This window comes from Microtus oregoni, unplaced genomic scaffold, assembly GCF_018167655.1.
Source record: "Microtus oregoni isolate MIOR12 unplaced genomic scaffold, Mior012 000004F_ref0000308, whole genome shotgun sequence".
Lineage (NCBI taxonomy): Eukaryota > Metazoa > Chordata > Mammalia > Rodentia > Cricetidae > Microtus > Microtus oregoni.
Window position 1 is genome coordinate 22,644,922 of NW_024543063.1, and position 6,253 is coordinate 22,651,174.

Sequence of the window (6,253 nt, forward strand, 5' to 3'; positions counted from 1 at the left end):
TGTAAATACGTATGGATGTATGTTTGTATCTAATCTGCATATATACTTAAAGATGATACTGGATGAAGAAGGTAGAAAGAACTTCTATTATGCTTTATGGATGACCCACTTGCTCTCACTGGTCCCTGTATATTGTGGTTATTTGATGGCAAGAATGACTTTTTAGGGCAAGCAGTGATTTTGATACTGTTTTGTCTAGGATATTCAACTACAGCAGTTCTAAATGACCATTACTGAGCATTTAAGATGGCACGTAAGCTGAATTTTAGTTAAGATAGAAAGTTCACCTTGGGGGTTTTGGACAGGGACAAGCATGGCACCACCTGTGAGGTACTGCATCCCTGGCGAACGTCTGTGTAACTTGGAGGAAGGCAGCCCCGGGAGCGGCACCTACACCCGGCACGGCTACATCTTCTCTTTGCTGGCAGGCTGCCTGACGAAGACCAGCGAGAATGGCGCGCTTCCTGTGGTGTCTGTGATGAGAGAAACAGAGTCCCAGCTACTTCCAGATGTAGGAGCTGTTGTCACCTGTAAGGTCTCTAGTATCAACTCACGTTTTGCCAAAGTACACATCTTGTAGGTGGGATCCACACCACTAAAAAAATGCTTTTCGAGGAACTACCCGCAAGGAAGATATCCGAGCAACTGGAAAGACAAGGTTGAAATTTACAAGAGTTTCCGCCCAGGTGACATGGTTTTGGCCAAAGTTATCTCCCTAGGTGACGCACAGTCCAATTACCTGCTGAGCACTGCTGAAAATGAGTTAGGGGTAGTGGTAGCCCACAGCGAATCGGGTGTCCAGATGGTTCCCATCAGCTGGTGTGAGATGCAATGCTCCGAGACCCACACTAAAGAATTCCGGAAAGTGACCAGGGTACAGCCTGAGTTCTTACAAACCTAAGCACACTTCCCCTCAAAGAAGGAGCCACCTTTTCCCAAGAGTACCAGTATGGAAAGAACATCAAGATACCACAGTCTTTATAAAGGATTCTACAGTTACCTAGCAACCACCTTTTGAAAAATCTGCCAGAAATAAGTTTGTGTTGTGATGAGCACCCAAGGCCTATGCAGCTGAGACAGGAAGATTTTTAGTTCTCAAGTGTGAGTGTAGCTAGGCTACATAGTAAGACTCTTTCAACCAAAATATAAAACACTATTTTTGGGAAACAGTGATTTTTATTCTCTTGGCTGGTGTTTGCATTTAGCAAACAAAACCATGTAATATTGGAAATAGCTTATGCCTTCTTTATAAATATGTATATATGTATTTTGTTATGACTGGTGAAAAAATGCTTTTCACTTAAAAAAAAAAAGAAAGTTCACCTTGTAAGCATGGAGCTGTCCTTACAGGATCCTTCAAGGTTATCGTATATCAGATTGAAAAATTCAGCTGAAAACCATATTTCTTCCCCAGAAACTAGCTATAGATTTCCTTTTGCTCATACTAATGTCAACAGAAGAAGCACATAAAAACCATTCACAATTTCTCCTTTATTTTCACATGAAATTATTAAGCTGCAAACATCAATTTTCACATAAATTCTCCTTTACTAGGATAATAGATGACAGGTGAAGTAGCTAGAGACATCATATATCCCTAAGGTACCACTGCCGTCCACAGGGAATATTGAACTCTTACTGCCAGTGGACTTGGATTCTGGAGGAGGATAAATCTGCGCCAGCATGCTTGTTTAATTTCTCTTTAAAAATTTTAAGGGATTTATAAAGTACGTCCCATATCACAATAAGCTTCTTTTCCTATCTAACTGTGTGTGAATTCTGAAGTCATCAACGCTGTCATGGAAGATACCTCTCCAACTCCCCATTAACAATTTCTAGCCTTAAATAAACAATTCTTCTTGGAGTTCAGAATTCAGTTCACTGAGGCCATTTTGAGATGTTAATTTGAAAGTATGCTTTCATTAAAGAGGGTTCTGATTTTTTAAATTGTTTTTATTGAGTTATATATTTTTCTCCCCTCCCCTCCTTTCCTCTTCCCTCTCCTTTAACCATTTCCCATGGTCCCCATGCTCCCAATTTACTCAGGAGATATTTTCTTTTTTTACTTCCCATGTAGATTAGATCCATATATGTCTCTCTTAGGGTCCTCATTGTTGTCTAGGTTCTCTAGAATTGTGAATTATAGGCTGGGTTTTCTTTGTTTTAAATGTTCTAAATGTCACTTATGAGTGAGTAATATAGTATTTGTCTTTCTGGGTCTGGGTTACCTCACTCAACATGATGTTTTCTAGATCCATCCATTTACTCCAAAATTTCAAGATGTCATTACTTTTTCTCTGCTGTGTAGTACTCCATTGTGTAAATATACCACATTTTTCTTATCCATTCTTTGGTCAAGAAGCATTTAGGTTATTTCCAGGTTCTGACTACCACAAATAATGCTGCTATAAACATAGTTGAGCACATGTCCTTGTTGAGCATCCTTTGGATATATACCCAAAAGTGGTATTTCTGGGACTTGAGGTTGGTTGTTTTCTAATTTTCTGAGAAATTGCCATACTGACATCCAAAACAGATAGAAGGACCAATGGAACTAAATCGAAGACCCGGATATTAATCCATACATCTACAAACATGTGATTTTTGACAAAGAAGCAAAAAACATCAAATGGAAAAAAGAAAGCATACTCGACAAGTGGTGCTGGCATAACCGGATATTAACATGTAGAAGAATGAAAACATATCTATAGCCATGCACAAAACTCAGGTCCAAATGGATCAAAGACCTCAACATAAAGCCAGCCACACGAACCTTATAGAAGAGAAAGTGGGAAGTACACTTGAGTGCATTTGCACAGGAGACCACTTCCTAAATATAATTCCAGCAGCACAGACACTGAGCGAAACAATTAATAAATGGGACATATTGAAACTGAAAAGTTTCTGTAAAGCAAAGAACACAGTCAACAAGACAAAACTACAGCCTACAGAATCGGAAAAGTTCTTCAGTAACCCCACATCAGACAGAGGTCTGATATCCAAAATATACAAAGAACTCAAGAATTTGTCATCAAAAGAACAAATAATCCAATAAAAAATGGAGTACATACCTAAACAGAGAACTCTCAACAGAGGAATCTAAAATGGTTGAAAGACACTTACGGAAATGCTCAACATCCTTAGCCATCAGAGAAATGCAAATCAAACTGACTCTGAGATTCCATCTTACACCTGTCAGAATGGCCAAGGTCAAAAACACAGAAGGCAGTTTATACTGAAGAGGATGTGGGATAAAGGGAACACTCTTTCATTGCTGGTGGGAGTGCAAGCTGGTACAGGCCCTTTGAGGATTCTGATTTAAGCTTATCACGTTGATTCTGAGCGATGACTTTAGGAGTTGCTGATCAGTTACCTGTATCAGGTACCATCACTGGGATGAAGATATCTCCTCTGGTTTTAACAAGAGCTACTTTATGAGATGTATAATCATAGTGATTATTAATAAGCATGTCTAGGCTGGTTAGAATGAAAATACTGGGGAAAATTATTTGTGTTTTGGAGTTTATGTCTTGTCTTAATAATAAACTTTATCAACGATACTTATTACAGTTACATGAAAAATAATATGAAAATGAGCTACTTAGAGGTTATGGAAGAATGACTTTTTCTCTGTGGTTATTAGATAAGAACTAAATTTATTAGTTAATTATTCTGAGTCAATTTGCCTCAACTTTGGGGTGCTGTGATCCAATAAATCAGGGCTCCTTGCTTGGAGCATTAGTTTTCTAAAAACAGACCAAGAAGAGAACTTGTGTTCCTATTGCTGTGGAGTCTTATGCAACAGTAATGCTGTTTTTCAAAGTGTCTCTTCTCTAAATAGCTTGGGCTTCCTGTTGCCCTGATCCTAACTGGATAAAACTTGAGTTCAAAAACTAAGTTGTTACTATTGTGGAAAAAAAGAAGAAAAGAAAAAAATACTTGCCTTGACCATGAAATGCTTAAGATATGACAAAGGAATTGTAAAGGTTATCACTGTTTTTATTTACTCTTTTATATTTTATTTTACTTTACTGGGATATGGTCTTACCATGAAGCTAGACCAACCTTGAACTCTTTCTCAATCTACCTGCTCCAGCCTAGACTTTCTTTTTAAATTAATTAATTAATCATACGTATATGGGTAATTTGTCTTTACATACGCATGAGTGACACGTTTGTTTATACCTGGTATCCCCAGAAGAGTACCATGGATCCCCTTAGACTGGACTTACAGATGCTTTGGGCCACCTTGTTGGTGCAGGGAATAGAACCCCGGTCCTCTACAACAGCAGCCTCTGCTTTTAACTACTGAGTCATTTCTCCAGTCCTATCTAGGCCATTTTAATTTTTCCTTGCTCTTGACCTATGTTCAAGATGTTTTTGTATGACCCCAGGTATACAGGTATATAAAATTTAAGTATATCAACCAAACTTTTACTGATACTAAATCATGCAGAAAATTTTTAAAAATAATAATTTGCTATTTACATAATGTTGCCATTCTTTAAAGATGAATGCAAATTTATATACTAAGAAATAGGGTGTACTTGTTTAATTTTGCATAGATAATTAAATCATAGTTTAATATTTGATTCTGTAGGATAGAAAGTATCTGCGAGGTTTTGGAAAATTAATCAATATTTTGCTTTTGCAATCAACAGTTCTTCATTGCTCTTTCCCACGAATTTACAGTGTAGAATAGCAGAAGTATGTGTATGGCCATTTCAGAAATTTGTAATTCAGTCCTACTCTAAATCCAAAATTCATTAAAAAATTATTTTTTATGAAATGCAAATCAACAACTCAAATACCAATTTTAAAAATCAAACATTCTAACACAATACAATTCAGAGATACACTAATATATTCTACACACCAAAAATAATGGAAAGGGAACATTAAAAGTCTTCATTTTTCATAATAAAATCATTGTGTTTATGTAAGAGCTGAAAAAATTCATATGTACAGAAAGAAACATTATAACTCATAAAATGTGAAATCTATGTCAAGGTATTTCTAGAAGTTTGTTGGTGTTGTGAGATGTGATGGCATGTTCAGTGTAAAACACACATATTGTGTGTTCAGAACCATGGAAACAGTGAACTCACATGGTGTAACAGGAGTGTGCTTTCATTTTTAGTTTTGTTGCAATTTAGAAATTGTTCCAGTTGACTGTTTTGTCTGTTTCTGTGTGACTCCTATGTTCAGTTATACGGTTGTCACTTATAGTTAAGGAATTAGAGCCTTAGTCTACTGAGTGTGCCTGGCCACTTAGATTTTAATTAATTCTAGATGTAGTCTGTTGACTGAAGTTTTCTGTCCTGCCCAGTTCCCACAGTCATTAAGTCCCAAAGAAATCACACAGAGCATAAACTGATTAGCCCATTAGCTCAGGCTTCTTATTAATTCTTATAACTTAATTAACCAATTATTCTTATCTATGTTAGTCACATGGCTAGGTACCTTTTTCAGTGAGGTAGTCACATATTCCTTCTTCTGTGTCTGGGCAGGAATATAAAGAAATGGGCTTTCCTCTTCCCAGAATTCTCCTGTTCTCATTTCCCCACCTTCTACTTCCTGTCTGGTTGTATCACCTATACTTCCTGCCTGGCTACTGGCCAATCAGCATTTATTTAAAACATAATTGACAAAATACAGAATTGTCCCACACCAGTACTCAAATTGACAATCAAAAATAGTCATCACAACAGATAAACATCTAGTTTATCTCTGCCTGATGTTGTGGTCCTCAGAGAGGAAACTTTGAGTATCAGGTTCCCTGGGATTGTCTGCAGAAATACCTACACAAAGTCTCTCCAGCATGGTCATTTCAGGCTGTCGTGGTTAAATATAGGATTCCCCCATGGTAAATTTTCAAGTGCATTGGAATGAAAGTGTGTGGCATTCAATGACTGAGCTTTAGAAATCATTTAGGACTAACCTATGAAATATTTCGCATGAAGTCAGAACCCAGCCCAGATGCAAGCATCTGGACATAGATAACAGGGACATAGATAATATCTTATCAAAGAGTGAACAAAAAACTGTGTGTAAACTAAGGACAACTGTTCTTAGAGACATGGATTATTGAAGTGATTTATTGAAGTTTATCTTATGACCCTGATGATTCTTTTTGGTTAGGTGTCTATTTTTAATAGACTTAAATGGGGCAACATTTGCTAGAGAAGAGATGTCAGGCTTACATACACTTCATCTCACAGAAATCTATCAAATATTCTACTTGAGGCAATTA

The 6,253-nt window shown here is 37.0% G+C and overlaps 1 pseudogene; it reads left to right on the forward strand.

Moving 5' to 3' along the window:
* The first annotated feature begins 313 nt into the window (after positions 1-313).
* LOC121447580 lies at positions 314-901 on the forward strand (annotated as a pseudogene).
* The last annotated feature ends 5,352 nt before the right edge of the window (positions 902-6,253 follow it).